Source organism: Electrophorus electricus, chromosome 15 (genome assembly GCF_041902795.1).
Source record: "Electrophorus electricus isolate QZ-2024a chromosome 15, ASM4190279v1, whole genome shotgun sequence".
NCBI lineage: Eukaryota > Metazoa > Chordata > Actinopteri > Gymnotiformes > Gymnotidae > Electrophorus > Electrophorus electricus.
The window spans coordinates 25389073-25407700 of NC_137511.1; the positions used below are offsets into that span (position 1 = coordinate 25389073).

At 41.2% G+C, this 18628-nt stretch overlaps 3 non-coding genes across 3 annotated transcripts; all 3 read left to right on the top strand.

The window, feature by feature from the left end:
* The first annotated feature begins 60 nt into the window (after positions 1–60).
* Positions 61–132, top strand: trnap-ugg (transfer RNA proline (anticodon UGG)). The gene has a single exon. It is a non-coding gene; the product is annotated as a tRNA-Pro (tRNA).
* Positions 133–9450: 9318 nt separating this feature from the next.
* Positions 9451–9522, top strand: trnap-cgg (transfer RNA proline (anticodon CGG)). Its single transcript has one exon. It is a non-coding gene; the product is annotated as a tRNA-Pro (tRNA).
* Positions 9523–15040: 5518 nt separating this feature from the next.
* trnap-cgg (transfer RNA proline (anticodon CGG)) lies at positions 15041–15112 on the top strand. Its single transcript has one exon. It is a non-coding gene; the product is annotated as a tRNA-Pro (tRNA).
* The last annotated feature ends 3516 nt before the right edge of the window (positions 15113–18628 follow it).

Sequence of the window (18628 nt, forward strand, 5' to 3'; positions counted from 1 at the left end):
CCTCAATTCTGTTTCTTAACATTGCCCAGTCAAAAAAAGGGCTATACTGAGTTTAATGACGGCTTGTTGGTCTAGGGGTATGATTCTCGCTTTGGGTGTGAGAGGTCCTGGGTTCAATTCCCAGACAAGCCCACTTTGACTTCAACCAGTTGCTGGAGGTGAGATCATGCCTTCTCTATTTAAAAGTTTTTGCTAAGGGATGTCCAAATTAAGAAAGAGCTAGAGTGCCCACTTCCTGTCCTGGTGATCCAGTCTTCCACAGAGTATACAGCTGGCTCTAAGATTCTTGAAAAATTGCATTTCATTTAGCACTTGCTTTACATTCCGTTTGGAACTAAACTCTCCAGGTCCAGAATTGGCATGTTACGTTTTAAGGAATTTACTATGGTAATGTTTACCTTAACATGAGGTCTATCTATACAGAGAAGTGGACAGGGTCGCCCTATGACCAAGGCTTTAATCTCTCGGCCATTGCAGCTGTTGCATACTTTGGGCACTTGTGGGTTATGTCCTTGGACTTCTTCAAGCTCAATTATGAGTCCCCATGTGTCATTGATTCAGGGTTGCAAATGGCCTGATATGCAAATTCAAAGACAGGACTCTCCCGCATGGTCTGCTCACTATTTTAGCAAGCTAATGTCAATTCCAGATAAACAGGTGCTCAGAAGCTTGTCAGAGTATTAGACTGATGCACTACCTACTACACTAATGTGGCCTCCAAGGTCTTCCACGTCACGTGAAAACGTGGGACAGCTCAAGGTGGCTCACCAATTTTGCCTGAACACTGCTTTTGTTTTTAAAAAATCACACCTAGCTGATGTAGGTGTCATGTAAAGTTTTCACTGGCATGCTGTTAGTACAAGTGGGCAGAAATGTAAGTCAACAAAGATGAAACTTGCACATTGGAAATAAATTAGTGCAGGATATCGCTTGACCTAAGTTGAATGTTGACAAGAGAGTGCAGCTCAGTACATTAATTTGCAATGGAATAATCAGACATTTTGCAAACAGAGTCAAAGCCAAATTTGATAAAAATGCTGCATATGACATAACTCATAGTGTAGACCAATCTCGTGTTTATCACACAGGGATAGTCAAAATGCTTTGAATATTTTGCATTTTTACAAGAATTCGAAAAGAAATACAAATCATAAGCCAGCACACCAACATTGTTAAAAGAGGAAAATGAAGACAGGGTCAACATCACCAGAATGTGTTTAAAAAACTTTCTGTTGTATGTGCACTGATCCAAAATACTTCAAAACCTGTGGGATGTGTACATCTCAGTCAGTTTCTTTTAACACACATGCATCTGTCCTTGTTAGTATATTAGATAGTATCTCTGCCTCTCAGGCAGAAATTCTTGGGTTGTTTCCCCGGCAGGGAGTATTCCTATTCTTAGTGCACTGCAGACAAACCGGTGACTTGGCACCCTTTTTAGGAATGATAACATCGAATCCTACACCCACAGTTGCTCTTTTCTACTTATATGAATCAAGACACTAGCACATTGTGGATCAATACTTTGATAAAGCACCTGGGAGAGAATTTGATGCCCAGTGGCGACATTATCTCTAAGCAGACATGACAAAACATGCATACCATCAAGGCCAAGACTGAAGAGCATGGAAAAATTTTGTCAATTTCATAAACTACATCAAATGCTTTGCTGGTGTCAAATATTGTAATGACATTAAATATTGTGACTTGACAATTATGTGAAGGGTAGTGCTTGGTAACTGTCCATCTTGACTTTGGATTGTACATTTTCTCTCTTGACTTGTCTCGGGACTACAGTGTCAATTCTTGAGATGTATTTGTTCCAATTACATTTACATTTAAGGCATTTAGCAGACACTTTTATCCAGTGTGACTTACAAAAGGGCTTTGTCATTTACTCATAGAATACACCCTAGCCATTACAGTAGTTTAGAGTCCAATATACCACTGATCTAGAATACTGTAGAAATAAAAGGATCACTGCCGTTACCTAGAAGTACAAAATGCATAAGGACTAAAGTTTGTTAGACAACATCAGTGTAATAAATACTACCCTACAATAAGTGCTAATTTAGTTAGTCAATATAGGAGCAGGGTCATTTGTCAGATTCCATGAATAGATGGGTCTTTAGTCTGTGTTTGAAGACTGCAAGAGCTCTGCTGTCAGGAGAGCAAGTGGAAGCTCATTTCACCATCTGTGAGTCTCAATGCTTGTCTTCCATGAGACTTGGAGCATGGAATTTCAAGCCGAGCCATACTTGAGGCTCGAAGCACCTGAGGTATGAATCGGGCTTTGACTACTGACTCAATGTATCAAGGGCCTGGCCCATTTTTGGCTTTGTAGGGCAGCATCAAGATTTTAAATCTGATGTGATTAGAGTTTTTATATGCCCATGATATCACGGAGGTAAGAAGGATGTGCTTTCTGCACTACATGAAACAAGACACTGCTATGTGGCAGGTAGATCATTCAGGAAAGGGTGTGGGAGTGCAAGATCTCCCCACTGGAGAATTGGTGCTGTATACCAAGTTCAATTGTCACCTTTGAGAACAGATGTGACATAAAGTTCATGCCTTGGTCAGATTGTATAACTTTGGGCAATCCAAAGGTAGTGCAGAATTTAATAACAGCTCTTCAATTTTAGTTATCGAAGGGGAATTGCCTCAGGTTACGTGGTGGCAGCACACATTATAGTCAATAGGTAGCAATACCCAGAACGGGTCTTTGGCAAAGGGCCCACACAATCAACCAACACCTTTTCAAAGGGCTCACCAACTGCTGGAATGGGGCACAGAGGAACAGACAGAATGACCTGATTTGGTTTTCCGGCCATATAAGGCATGAACGGCAGTGTCCAACATCACTCCTAATCGATGGCCAAAAGAAATGTTGTAGAATTTGTTGTTTTGTCATTTTTCTGATACCTAGGTGTCCAGACAGGGGATGGTCATGGGCTAGTGATAATATGTGTATTTGGTATGATGCTGGAACAACTACCTGGGCTACAGAGTTTCACTCCTCCTCAGAATCAGACTCACTCCATGTCCTGAATACAACACCACCTCAAATGAAATACATGCCCCGATAACCTTTCGGTTTGTTTTGTCACGATTCTTATTTTCTAGTACACATCCATTGGTCAAATATATTTATCATTTACTAAAATTTTATTCTGTGCATTGGAATACTTTTAAAATATACATCAGTAAGGTAATGTACATGAACCCATGTTTTCTGATTGTTTTTGGATAACAGAAAAATGGCTTGTCACATGCATCCTTGACTCAGTCTATCTGTTACAGAAACAACATTTTTTGAGACAATTCTAATAGCCATTATTGTGGAAAAACCTCATCAGCCAGGATGATTTTGCATGTAGCTGTTTAATACAATCGTATAGGGTAGTTGTGTGTTTGATTATAAATGATGATCTCATAATAATCTTATCTACATATTCTTATACATTTACATAGTAGCATTCACTCATATACTCAAATTCCATATGATACATAGAAAAGGTCCATCTCATCCATTTTAGTTTTTACCTGATCAATAATCCAAAAAAATATATAAATAACAGCACCCTCTAGCGATGAACCTCAATTATTTCAAGCTAAATATAAAGTATAGCTAGGATAAGTCAGCACTATCTTGCAGCTAGAACAAATTATTCTCAGATTAATTTATGCATCATGGCAAGTGGCTGAGTTAAAAATGAAACACAATTAAGTCAAATTAAATTGACCCACCTGCAACAAGTTCAGCAACCACATTTAATTTCACTGAATGGTCAGCTAGCCAGCCTATACAAAACAGGTTATTGTTAGAAATTCTGCATGTGTGATTCACTTATCTTCACATCTCAGATTGCTTATAATGATATACTAATGTATCCACGTTAGAAATAATTGGTGAAATCCACCACAAAAGGTGAGACTCAACATAATAAATAATGAGACAAATCTTGGGATATGACTTGGATATTAACCTACCCAAAGCAGCTATGACTCGCTCTGCTCTATATAAGGGGCTGGAGACTTTCTGACCAGCAGGTTGCGCTGAACCCATTTTGCAGGCATTTCACAACTTTATCATTTTTAACACTGTGACATTGTTTTAGGTAATCTGTGTTCTACATATTCAAAAGAAGCACACTAGGAAGTAAGAATGGCTTCTTCTTTGGTGAAAATCTCCTTGTTAAATAATCTTTTTTTTCTACTGCATTGTTGTAAGTTTAAATTTGGTTAACATTTTTTCAGGGTTGCATGATTTGTAATTTTTTTACTGTTTGGAATGCCCAAGGTTTATAATATTACAAGTGGGACTATTCTCTACAAACCTATGCGATATCAGATCAAAGTTATTAGAATGTGTGATTTTCTGCTGTTTGTTATATATGTCAATGTTTACAGTAGCGATTTTCTTTGTTCAATCATTTTTTATGTGGTCTAACTGGAAGCATCTAATGACTGTGGTAACTCAAAGAGCTATTTAAAGGGCTCCGTCAGTGATTTTTAATCATTGCTGCACATACATTGTTGGTTTTCTTAAAAGTTAATTTTGCCATGTCATTGCCAATGTGTTTTTCACAGGCTAAGAACATCAGTGAGCTCTCTCTGACCAAGGTCTAGTTTATAGCCAGCGAGTTTGGTGGAGTTATGTTAAAGGGTTGGCATGCGGGCTTCCTGAGTGGTTTTTAAAACGTGTGTTTTGCTGAATCATTGGCAACACAAAACACCGAATGCTCCATCTGGTCACGGCCAATATTATAGCCAGCAAGTTTGTTGTTGCTACCTGAAAGTATTAGTGTGCAAGATTTAGGTTTTTTTTTTTTACAGGCTATTTAAAATATGCTGTCAATGCAGTGGCTATGCTGTAACATTCACGTTAGATTAGACTTGCAACTAGACTTTGTAGGGTGGAAGAACTACGGGAACAGAACTGGGTTGTGCTTCCGTACCCTTTACCGACACATTTTTTAGTACCATTTGTGTGAAGTAGGAAAGTCAGCTGTGGTGGAACAACAGTAGAGCCAAAAACATAGCAAAGGGCTGAAATGACCTTACCTTTGATGTTAAGGTCTCTCAAGAATGCCTAAGGTAACTAAGCATGTGGAAGGTCACAAAGAGCAGATGGCTTGCATTCCCTCAGCCTTCAATGACATGCCGGCATGTTGTTGCATCATTTTCATACACTGACCCATTCTCACAAATCAAATTAATTGTCTTGCAAACATGTTTTGAATTGGAACACGCTGGAACAGGCTGAGGGCTCGGGCACACCGAGCTCCCTTACCTAGCATCCTGCTAGCCAACGTCCAGTCTCTGGATAACAAGCTAGACGACCTCCGGGCCAGGATAAAGTTCCAGAGGGACATTCGGGATTGCAATCTCCTCTGCTTCACCGAGTCGTGGCTGAACCCAGCGGTACCAAACCACGCTATCCTGCCGGCCGAGTTCTTCTCGGTTCACCGCATGGACAGGACGGCAGATTCGGGGAAATCGAGAGGCGGCGGAGTGTGTGTGATGGTAAACAACAGCTGGTGCAACAATGCCAACGTTGTTACTCTCGCCTGCTCCTGCTCACCCAACCTGGAGCTGCTCGACCTCAAACTTCGTCCTTTCTACCTTCCTCGGGAGTTCACTTCGGTCATCATCAACACCGTGTACATCCCACCTCAGGCTAACATGGACACTGCACTGTGGGAACTTCATGAGGCTCTCACACAGTTTCAGGCACAGCACCGGGACGCTGCACTTATTGTGGTTGGGGATTTCAACAGCGCTAACCTCAAGCGTGCGGTGCCCAACCTTTACCAGCACGTAACCTTCCCCACCAGGGGAAATAGGACACTAGATCACTGCTACACCCCATACAAGGACAGCTACAAGGCACTAGCTCAGCCACCGTTTGGTAAGTCGGACCACGCCGCCATCTTCCTCCTACCAAAATATAAACAATGGCTGAAACGGGAAGCTCCGGTTCAGAGGGAGGTCGCGCGCTGGACAGACCAATCGGTGGCCACTCTGCAGGACGCTCTGGATGACGCGGACTGGGACATGTTCCGGCGCAGCACTGATGATGTCAGCGAGTTTACGGAGGCAGTAGTAGGATTTATTGGGAAACTGGTGGACGACACGATCCCAAGAATCACCATCAAGAAGTTTTCCAACCAGAAGCCCTGGGTGGACAGAACCATCCGCGAGGCTCTGAACTCTCAAACTGCTGCCTACAATGCGGGGATCATCAGCGGGAACATGGACGAGTACAAGTCTGCAGCATACGGAGTGCGCAGGGCGGTGAGGGAGGCGAAGCGGCGCTACGGGAAGAAACTAGAGACACAGTTCCAGCAGAGTGGCTCTAGATCCCTGTGGCAGGGAATACGGATGATCACGGACTACAGGAGCCCACCCTCTGGGCTGATGAGTGCGGATGAGTCTCTGGCGAACGAGCTGAATACATTCTTTGCTCGCTTCGAGGCTACATCTAGCAGCGCTAGTGCTAACAGCACCAATGCTAACGGCGCTAGTGCTAACAGCACCAATGCTAACGGCGCTAGTGCTAACAGCACCAATGCTAACGGCGCTAGTGCTAATGGCACTATCGGCGCAGCCAATGGCACATGCGCGGGGCCCACCATAGAACAGCGCCCTCTCATCATCACGGAGAGTGACGTGAGGAGAGTGTTTAAAAGGGTGAATACCAGGAAGGCGATGGGACCAGACGGTATCTGCGGGAGGGTCCTCAAAGCCTGCGCAGATCAGCTAGCCCCGGTATTCACCGACATCTTCAATCTCTCCCTGACGCTCGGTATTGTCCCGTCCAGCTTCAAGCGGTCCACCATCGTCCCCGTCCCGAAGAAACCTCGACCCTCCGACCTCAATGACTACCGCCCTGTCGCCCTCACATCAGTCATGATGAAGTGCTTTGAAAAGCTAGTTAGAGACTTCATCACATCTTCACTGCCAGCCTCCACGGACCCACTGCAGTTTGCATACCGCCACAACCGCTCCACTGACGATGCGATTGCACATCTGCTCCACACTACACTGACTCACCTGGACAAAGGGAGGGGAAATTATGTTAAAATGCTATTTGTCGACTACAGTTCAGCATTTAACACTATCATTCCCTCCCTACTCACTACTAAGTTGGGAGATCTAGGACTGCATACATCCCTGTGCGACTGGATCTCCAACTTCCTAACAGACAGACCACAATTATTACGGGTGGGCAACTGCGCCTCATCCACCCTCACCCTCAGCACTGGAGCTCCTCAGGGTTGTGTCCTAAGCCCCCTGCTCTACTCACTGTACACCTACGACTGCACAGCCACTTCCAGCTCTAACACCATTGTCAAGTTTGCTGATGACACCGTTGTCGTGGGTCTGATCTTGGACAACGACGAGAGGGCCTACCTGGAGGAGATTAAACACCTGGAAAACTGGTGCCAGGAAAATAATCTCCTCCTAAACGTCAGTAAAACAAAGGAGCTGATCGTGGATTGCAGCAAGAAGCAGGAGCGGCACTACCAACCTGTGAGGATCAGTGGAACCACGGTGGAGAGAGTAGATAGTTTCAGGTACCTTGGTGTTCACATCTCGCAGGACCTGTCCTGGTCCCGCCATACCAGCTCCCTGGCAAAGAAGGCTCGTCAGCGTCTTTACCACCTCAGACGCCTAAGGGACTTCAGACTGCCCACCAAGGTACTGCGGAACTTCTACACCTGCACTATCGAGAGCATCCTCACGGGGAACATCACAGTCTGGTTTGGAAATGGCACCAAGCAGGACAGACAAGCACTCCAAAGGGTAGTGCGTTCAGCAGAGCGCATCACTCACTCGGAACTTCCTGACCTGCAGACCACCTACTACAAGCGGTGCCAAACCAAGGCCAGGAAAATTGTGAAGGACCCCACCCATCCCAACAATAGACTCTTCTCTCTGTTGAGGTCAGGGAGGCGCTTCCGCTCCCTGAAGACCAAAACAGAGAGACTGAAGAGGAGCTTCTTCCCACAGGCCATTCGGGCCCTGAATCAGGGAAACTGATAAACTGTGGGGACCACCACCACCACCACGTAACATGACTGTATATCTGTACATCTGTATATATAGATTTACATTTATACTCAATTAACCTGTTACAACAACTGTAGATATGGTACTATACAATGGATCTGTACATTCTGTAGATTGTGTACATATATACTCAGCCATATACATTGTACATTGTGTATATAATCATAATATACATATATTGTACATACATTGTTAATATATTTTTGTACATACATAGAATATATATTTATCTGTATATATATTTTTTTCTCTATGCACCCCTGGTTCTCTTCCTCAGTTTGGACAGAGCACTCTCCACCATTTCACTGCGTGTTGTACTGTGTATGACTATGTATGTGACAAATAAACCGAACTTGAACTTGAACTTGAACTTGTTATGTTAAAGGGTCGGCATGCAGGCTTCCTGAGTGGTTTTTAAAACGTGTGTTTTGCTGAATCATTGGCAACACAAAACACCGAATGCTCCATCTGGTCACGGCCAATATTATAGCCAGCAAGTTTGTTGTTGCTACCTGAAAGTATTAGTGTGCAAGATTTAGGATTTTTTTTTTTACAGGCTATTTAAAATATGCTGTCAATGCAGTGGCTATGCTGTAACATTCACGTTAGATTAGACTTGCAACTAGACTTTGTAGGGTGGAAGAACTACGGGAACAGAACTGGGTTGTGCTTCCGTACCCATTACCGACACATTTTTTAGTACCATTTGTGTGAAGTAGGAAAGTCAGCTGTGGTGGAACAACAGTAGAGCCAAAAACATAGCAAAGGGCTGAAATGACCTTACCTTTGATGTTAAGGTCTCTCAAGAATGCCTAAGGTAACTAAGCATGTGGAAGGTCACAAAGAGCAGATGGCTTGCATTCCCTCAGCCTTCAATGACATGCCGGCATGTTGTTGCATCATTTTCATACACTGACCCATTCTCACAAATCAAATTAATTGTCTTGCAAACATGTTTTGAATTGTTTCTAGTGGTAGATCAATGACAAGGAATAATACCTGTCAAGTATGTACCTTGCAATGTTGCAAAGTCATCAGTCATCAAAAGAACTCTAAATTAATAAAATGAAAATTGTAATAAGTCAAGAATGCCAACTGAGCAGAGGGTGTCCAAATGTGGACATGAGACAAAAATCCAAAGGTAAACAAATGCAATGGGCTTGTTGGTCTAGGCGTATGATTCTTGCTTAGGGTGCGACGGATTCCAGGTTCAAATCGGGAATGAGCTCTTTATACTTACTTTGCATCCACAGGTGTCTTGCACCATATGTTAGTGTCTCTTCATGAAAGAGTAAAAGAACTGAAAGACCACCTCAATTCTGTTTCTTAACATTGCCCAGTCAAAAAAAGGGTTATAGTGAGCTTAATGATGGCTTGTTGGTCTAGGGGTATGATTCTCGCTTCGGGTGTGAGAGGTCCTGGGTTCAATTCCCAGACAAGCCCACTTTGACTTCAACCAGTTGCTGGAGGTGAGATCATGCCTTCTCTATTTAAAAGTTTTTGCTAAGGGATGTCCAAATTAAGAAAGAGCTAGAGTGCCCACTTCCTGTCCTGGTGATCCAGTCTTCCACAGAGTATACAGCTGGCTCTAAGATTCTTGAAAAATTGCATTTCATTTAGCACTTGCTTTACATTCCGTTTGGAACTAAACTCTCCAGGTCCAGAATTGGCATGTTACGTTTTAAGGAATTTACTATGGTAATGTTTACCTTAACATGAGGTCTATCTATACAGAGAAGTGGACAGGGTCGCCCTATGACCAAGGCTTTAATCTCTCGGCCATTGCAGCTGTTGCATACTTTGGGCACTTGTGGGTTATGTCCTTGGACTTCTTCAAGCTCAATTATGAGTCCCCATGTGTCATTGATTCAGGGTTGCAAATGGCCTGATATGCAAATTCAAAGACAGGACTCTCCCGCATGGTCTGCTCACTATTTTAGCAAGCTAATGTCAATTCCAGATAAACAGGTGCTCAGAAGCTTGTCAGAGTATTAGACTGATGCACTACCTACTACACTAATGTGGCCTCCAAGGTCTTCCACGTGAAAACGTGGGACAGCTCAAGGTGGCTCACCAATTTTGCCTGAACACTGCTTTTGTTTTTAAAAAATCACACCTAGCTGATGTAGGTGTCATGTAAAGTTTTCACTGGCATGCTGTTAGTACAAGTGGGCAGAAATGTAAGTCAACAAAGATGAAACTTGCACATTGGAAATAAATTAGTGCAGGATATCGCTTGACCTAAGTTGAATGTTGACAAGAGAGTGCAGCTCAGTACATTAATTTGCAATGGAATAATCAGACATTTTGCAAACAGAGTCAAAGCCAAATTTGATAAAAATGCTGCATATGACATCACTCATAGTGTAGACCAATCTCGTGTTTATCACACAGGGATAGTCAAAATGCTTTGAATATTTTGCATTTTTACAAGAATTCGAAAAGAAATACAAATCATAAGCCAGCACACCAACATTGTTAAAAGAGGAAAATGAAGACAGGGTCAACATCACCAGAATGTGTTTACAAAACTTTCTGTTGTATGTGCACTGATCCAAAATACTTCAAAACCTGTGGGATGTGTACATCTCAGTCAGTTTCTTTTAACACACATGCATCTGTCCTTGTTAGTATATTAGATAGTATCTCTGCCTCTCAGGCAGAAATTCTTGGGTTGTTTCCCCGGCAGGGAGTATTCCTATTCTTAGTGCACTGCAGACAAACCGGTGACTTGGCACCCTTTTTAGGAATGATAACATCGAATCCTACACCCACAGTTGCTCTTTTCTACTTATATGAATCAAGACACTAGCACATTGTGGATCAATACTTTGATAAAGCACCTGGGAGAGAATTTGGTGCCCAGTGGCGACATTATCTCTAAGCAGACATGACAAAACATGCATACCATCAAGGCCAAGACTGAAGAGCATGGAAAAATTTTGTCAATTTCATAAACTACATCAAATGCTTTGCTGGTGTCAAATATTGTAATGACATTAAATATTGTGACTTGACAATTATGTGAAGGGTAGTGCTTGGTAACTGTCCATCTTGACTTTGGATTGTACATTTTCTCTCTTGACTTGTCTCGGGACTACAGTGTCAATTCTTGAGATGTATTTGTTCCATTTACATTTACATTTAAGGCATTTAGCAGACACTTTTATCCAGTGTGACTTACAAAAGGGCTTTGTCATTTACTCATAGAATACACCCTAGCCATTACAGTAGTTTAGAGTCCAATATACCACTGATCTAGAATACTGTAGAAATAAAAGGATCACTGCCGTTACCTAGAAGTACAAAATGCATAAGGACTAAAGTTTGTTAGACAACATCAGTGTAATAAATACTACCCTACAATAAGTGCTAATTTAGTTAGTCAATATAGGAGCAGGGTCATTTGTCAGATTCCATGAATAGATGGGTCTTTAGTCTGTGTTTGAAGACTGCAAGAGCTCTGCTGTCAGGAGAGCAAGTGGAAGCTCATTTCACCATCTGTGAGTCTCAATGCTTGTCTTCCATGAGACTTGGAGCATGGAATTTCAAGCCGAGCCATACTTGAGGCTCGAAGCACCTGAGGTATGAATCGGGCTTTGACTACTGACTCAATGTATCAAGGGCCTGGCCCATTTTTGGCTTTGTAGGGCAGCATCAAGATTTTAAATCTGATGTGATTAGAGTTTTTATATGCCCATGATATCACGGAGGTAAGAAGGATGTGCTTTCTGCACTACATGAAACAAGACACTGCTATGTGGCAGGTAGATCATTCAGGAAAGGGTGTGGGAGTGCAAGATCTCCCCACTGGAGAATTGGTGCTGTATACCAAGTTCAATTGTCACCTTTGAGAACAGATGTGACATAAAGTTCATGCCTTGGTCAGATTGTATAACTTTGGGCAATCCAAAGGTAGTGCAGAATTTAATAACAGCTCTTCAATTTTAGTTATCGAAGGGGAATTGCCTCAGGTTACGTGGTGGCAGCACACATTATAGTCAATAGGTAGCAATGCCCAGAACGGGTCTTTGGCAAAGGGCCCACACAATCAACCAACACCTTTTCAAAGGGCTCACCAACTGCTGGAATGGGGCACAGAGGAACAGACAGAATGACCTGATTTGGTTTTCCGGCCATGTAAGGCATGAACGGCAGTGTCCAACATCACTCCTAATCGATGGCCAAAAGAAATGTTGTAGAATTTGTTGTTTTGTCATTTTTCTGATACCTAGGTGTCCAGACAGGGGATGGTCATGGGCTAGTGATAATATGTGTATTTGGTATGATGCTGGAACAACTACCTGGGCTACAGAGTTTCACTCCTCCTCAGAATCAGACTCACTCCATGTCCTGAATACAACACCACCTCAAATGAAATACATGCGCCGATAACCTTTCGGTTTGTTTTGTCACGATTCTTATTTTCTAGTACACATCCATTGGTCAAATATATTTATCATTTACTAAAATTTTATTCTGTGCATTGGAATACTTTTAAAATATACATCAGTAAGGTAATGTACATGAACCCATGTTTTCTGATTGTTTTTGGATAACAGAAAAATGGCTTGTCACGTGCATCCTTGACTCAGTCTATCTGTTACAGAAACAACATTTTTTGAGACAATTCTAATAGCCATTATTGTGGAAAAACCTCATCAGCCAGGATGATTTTGCATGTAGCTGTTTAATACAATCGTATAGGGTAGTTGTGTGTTTGATTATAAATGATGATCTCATAATAATCTTATCTACATATTCTTATACATTTACATAGTAGCATTCACTCATATACTCAAATTCCATATGATACATAGAAAAGGTCCACCTCATCCATTTTAGTTTTTACCTGATCAATAATCCAAAAAAATATATAAATAACAGCACCCTCTAGCGATGAACCTCAATTATTTCAAGCTAAATATAAAGTATAGCTAGGATAAGTCAGCACTATCTTGCAGCTAGAACAAATTATTCTCAGATTAATTTATGCATCATGGCAAGTGGCTGAGTTAAAAATGAAACACAATTAAGTCAAATTAAATTGACCCACCTGCAACAAGTTCAGCAACCACATTTAATTTCACTGAATGGTCAGCTAGCCAGCCTATACAAAACAGGTTATTGTTAGAAATTCTGCATGTGTGATTCACTTATCTTCACATCTCAGATTGCTTATAATGATATACTAATGTATCCACGTTAGAAATAATTGGTGAAATCCACCACAAAAGGTGAGACTCAACATAATAAATAATGAGACAAATCTTGGGATATGACTTGGATATTAACCTACCCAAAGCAGCTATGACTCGCTCTGCTCTATATAAGGGGCTGGAGACTTTCTGACCAGCAGGTTGCGCTGAACCCATTTTGCAGGCATTTCACAACTTTATCATTTTTAACACTGTGACATTGTTTTAGGTAATCTGTGTTCTACATATTCAAAAGAAGCACACTAGGAAGTAAGAATGGCTTCTTCTTTGGTGAAAATCTCCTTGTTAAATAATCTTTTTTTTCTACTGCATTGTTGTAAGTTTAAATTTGGTTAACATTTTTTCAGGGTTGCATGATTTGTAATTTTTTTACTGTTTGGAATGCCCAAGGTTTATAATATTACAAGTGGGACTATTCTCTACAAACCTATGCGATATCAGATCAAAGTTATTAGAATGTGTGATTTTCTGCTGTTTGTTATATATGTCAATGTTTACAGTAGCGATTTTCTTTGTTCAATCATTTTTTATGTGGTCTAACTGGAAGCATCTAATGACTGTGGTAACTCAAAGAGCTATTTAAAGGGCTCCGTCAGTGATTTTTAATCATTGCTGCACATACATTGTTGGTTTTCTTAAAAGTTAATTTTGCCATGTCATTGCCAATGTGTTTTTCACAGGCTAAGAACATCAGTGAGCTCTCTCTGACCAAGGTCTAGTTTATAGCCAGCGAGTTTGGTGGAGTTATGTTAAAGGGTTGGCATGCGGGCTTCCTGAGTGGTTTTTAAAACGTGTGTTTTGCTGAATCATTGGCAACACAAAACACCGAATGCTCCATCTGGTCACGGCCAATATTATAGCCAGCAAGTTTGTTGTTGCTACCTGAAAGTATTAGTGTGCAAGATTTAGGTTTTTTTTTTTTTACAGGCTATTTAAAATATGCTGTCAATGCAGTGGCTATGCTGTAACATTCACGTTAGATTAGACTTGCAACTAGACTTTGTAGGGTGGAAGAACTACGGGAACAGAACTGGGTTGTGCTTCCGTACCCTTTACCGACACATTTTTTAGTACCATTTGTGTGAAGTAGGAAAGTCAGCTGTGGTGGAACAACAGTAGAGCCAAAAACATAGCAAAGGGCTGAAATGACCTTACCTTTGATGTTAAGGTCTCTCAAGAATGCCTAAGGTAACTAAGCATGTGGAAGGTCACAAAGAGCAGATGGCTTGCATTCCCTCAGCCTTCAATGACATGCCGGCATGTTGTTGCATCATTTTCATACACTGACCCATTCTCACAAATCAAATTAATTGTCTTGCAAACATGTTTTGAATTGTTTCTAGTGGTAGATCAATGACAAGGAATAATACCTGTCAAGTATGTACCTTGCAATGTTGCAAAGTCATCAGTCATCAAAAGAACTCTAAATTAATAAAATGAAAATTGTAATAAGTCAAGAATGCCAAATGAGCAGAAGGTGTCCAAATGTGGACATGAGACAAAAATCCAAAGGTAAACAAATGCAATGGGCTTGTTGGTCTTGGCGTATGATTATTGCTTAGGGTGCGACGGATTCCAGGTTCAAATCGGGAACGAGCTCTTTATACTTACTTTGGATCCACTGGTGTCTTGCACCATATGTTAGTGTTGCTTCATGAAAGAGTAAAAGAACTGAAAGACCACCTCAATTCTGTTTCTTAACATTGCCCAGTCAAAAAAAGGGTTATAGTGAGCTTAATGATGGCTTGTTGGTCTAGGGGTATGATTCTCGCTTCGGGTGTGAGAGGTCCTGGGTTCAATTCCCAGACAAGCCCACTTTGACTTCAACCAGTTGCTGGAGGTGAGATCATGCCTTCTCTATTTAAAAGTTTTTGCTAAGGGATGTCCAAATTAAGAAAGAGCTAGAGTGCCCACTTCCTGTCCTGGTGATCCAGTCTTCCACAGAGTATACAGCTGGCTCTAAGATTCTTGAAAAATTGCATTTCATTTAGCACTTGCTTTACATTCCGTTTGGAACTAAACTCTCCAGGTCCAGAATTGGCATGTTACGTTTTAAGGAATTTACTATGGTAATGTTTACCTTAACATGAGGTCTATCTATACAGAGAAGTGGACAGGGTCGCCCTATGACCAAGGCTTTAATCTCTCGGCCATTGCAGCTGTTGCATACTTTGGGCACTTGTGGGTTATGTCCTTGGACTTCTTCAAGCTCAATTATGAGTCCCCATGTGTCATTGATTCAGGGTTGCAAATGGCCTGATATGCAAATTCAAAGACAGGACTCTCCCGCATGGTCTGCTCACTATTTTAGCAAGCTAATGTCAATTCCAGATAAACAGGTGCTCAGAAGCTTGTCAGAGTATTAGACTGATGCACTACCTACTACACTAATGTGGCCTCCAAGGTCTTCCACGTGAAAACGTGGGACAGCTCAAGGTGGCTCACCAATTTTGCCTGAACACTGCTTTTGTTTTTAAAAAATCACACCTAGCTGATGTAGGTGTCATGTAAAGTTTTCACTGGCATGCTGTTAGTACAAGTGGGCAGAAATGTAAGTCAACAAAGATGAAACTTGCACATTGGAAATAAATTAGTGCAGGATATCGCTTGACCTAAGTTGAATGTTGACAAGAGAGTGCAGCTCAGTACATTAATTTGCAATGGAATAATCAGACATTTTGCAAACAGAGTCAAAGCCAAATTTGATAAAAATGCTGCATATGACATAACTCATAGTGTAGACCAATCTCGTGTTTATCACACAGGGATAGTCAAAATGCTTTGAATATTTTGCATTTTTACAAGAATTCGAAAAGAAATACAAATCATAAGCCAGCACACCAACATTGTTAAAAGAGGAAAATGAAGACAGGGTCAACATCACCAGAATGTGTTTAAAAAACTTTCTGTTGTATGTGCACTGATCCAAAATACTTCAAAACCTGTGGGATGTGTACATCTCAGTCAGTTTCTTTTAACACACATGCATCTGTCCTTGTTAGTATATTAGATAGTATCTCTGCCTCTCAGGCAGAAATTCTTGGGTTGTTTCCCCGGCAGGGAGTATTCCTATTCTTAGTGCACTGCAGACAAACCGGTGACTTGGCACCCTTTTTAGGAATGATAACATCGAATCCTACACCCACAGTTGCTCTTTTCTACTTATATGAATCAAGACACTAGCACATTGTGGATCAATACTTTGATAAAGCACCTGGGAGAGAATTTGGTGCCCAGTGGCGACATTATCTCTAAGCAGACATGACAAAACATGCATACCATCAAGGCCAAGACTGAAGAGCATGGAAAAATTTTGTCAATTTCATAAACTACATCAAATGCTTTGCTGGTGTCAAATATTGTAATGACATTAAATATTGTGACTTGACAATTATGTGAAGGGTAGTGCTTGGTAACTGTCCATCTTGACTTTGGATTGTACATTTTCTCTCTTGACTTGTCTCGGGACTACAGTGTCAATTCTTGAGATGTATTTGTTCCAATTACATTTACATTTAAGGCATTTAGCAGACACTTTTATCCAGTGTGACTTACAAAAGGGCTTTGTCATTTACTCATAGAATACACCCTAGCCATTACAGTAGTTTAGAGTCCAATATACCACTGATCTAGAATACTGTAGAAATAAAAGGATCACTGCCGTTACCTAGAAGTACAAAATGCATAAGGACTAAAGTTTGTTAGACAACATCAGTGTAATAAATACTACCCTACAATAAGTGCTAATTTAGTTAGTCAATATAGGAGCAGGGTCATTTGTCAGATTCCATGAATAGATGGGTCTTTAGTCTGTGTTTGAAGACTGCAAGAGCTCTGCTGTCAGGAGAGCAAGTGGAAGCTCATTTCACCATCTGTGAGTCTCAATGCTTGTCTTCCATGAGACTTGGAGCATGGAATTTCAAGCCGAGCCATACTTGAGGCTCGAAGCACCTGAGGTATGAATCGGGCTTTGACTACTGACTCAATGTATCAAGGGCCTGGCCCATTTTTGGCTTTGTAGGGCAGCATCAAGATTTTAAATCTGATGTGATTAGAGTTTTTATATGCCCATGATATCACGGAGGTAAGAAGGATGTGCTTTCTGCACTACATGAAACAAGACACTGCTATGTGGCAGGTAGATCATTCAGGAAAGGGTGTGGGAGTGCAAGATCTCCCCACTGGAGAATTGGTGCTGTATACCAAGTTCAATTGTCACCTTTGAGAACAGATGTGACATAAAGTTCATGCCTTGGTCAGATTGTATAACTTTGGGCAATCCAAAGGTAGTGCAGAATTTAATAACAGCTCTTCAATTTTAGTTATCGAAGGGGAATTGCCTCAGGTTACGTGGTGGCAGCACACATTATAGTCAATAGGTAGCAATGCCCAGAACGGGTCTTTGGCAAAGGGCCCACACAATCAACCAACACCTTTTCAAAGGGCTCACCAACTGCTGGAATGGGGCACAGAGGAACAGACAGAATGACCTGATTTGGTTTTCCGGCCATGTAAGGCATGAACGGCAGTGTCCAACATCACTCCTAATCGATGGCCAAAAGAAATGTTGTAGAATTTGTTGTTTTGTCATTTTTCTGATACCTAGGTGTCCAGACAGGGGATGGTCATGGGCTAGTGATAATATGTGTATTTGGTATGATGCTGGAACAACTACCTGGGCTACAGAGTTTCACTCCTCCTCAGAATCAGACTCACTCCATGTCCTGAATACAACACCACCTCAAATGAAATACATGCGCCGATAACCTTTCGGTTTGTTTTGTCACGATTCTTATTTTCTAGTACACATCCATTGGTCAAATATATTTATCATTTACTAAAATTTTATTCTGTGCATTGGAATACTTTTAAAATATACATCAGTAAGGTAATGTACATGAACCCATGTTTTCTGATTGTTTTTGGATAACAGAAAAATGGCTTGTCACGTGCATCCTTGACTCAGTCTATCTGTTACAGAAACAACATTTTTTGAGACAATTCTAATAGCCATTATTGTGGAAAAACCTCATCAGCCAGGATGATTTTGCATGTAGCTGTTTAATACAATCGTATAGGGTAGTTGTGTGTTTGATTATAAATGATGATCTCATAATAATCTTATCTACATATTCTTATACATTTACATAGTAGCATTCACTCATATACTCAAATTCCATATGATACATAGAAAAGGTCCACCTCATCCATTTTAGTTTTTACCTGATCAATAATCCAAAAAAATATATAAATAACAGCACCCTCTAGCGATGAACCTCAATTATTTCAAGCTAAATATAAAGTATAGCTAGGATAAGTCAGCACTATCT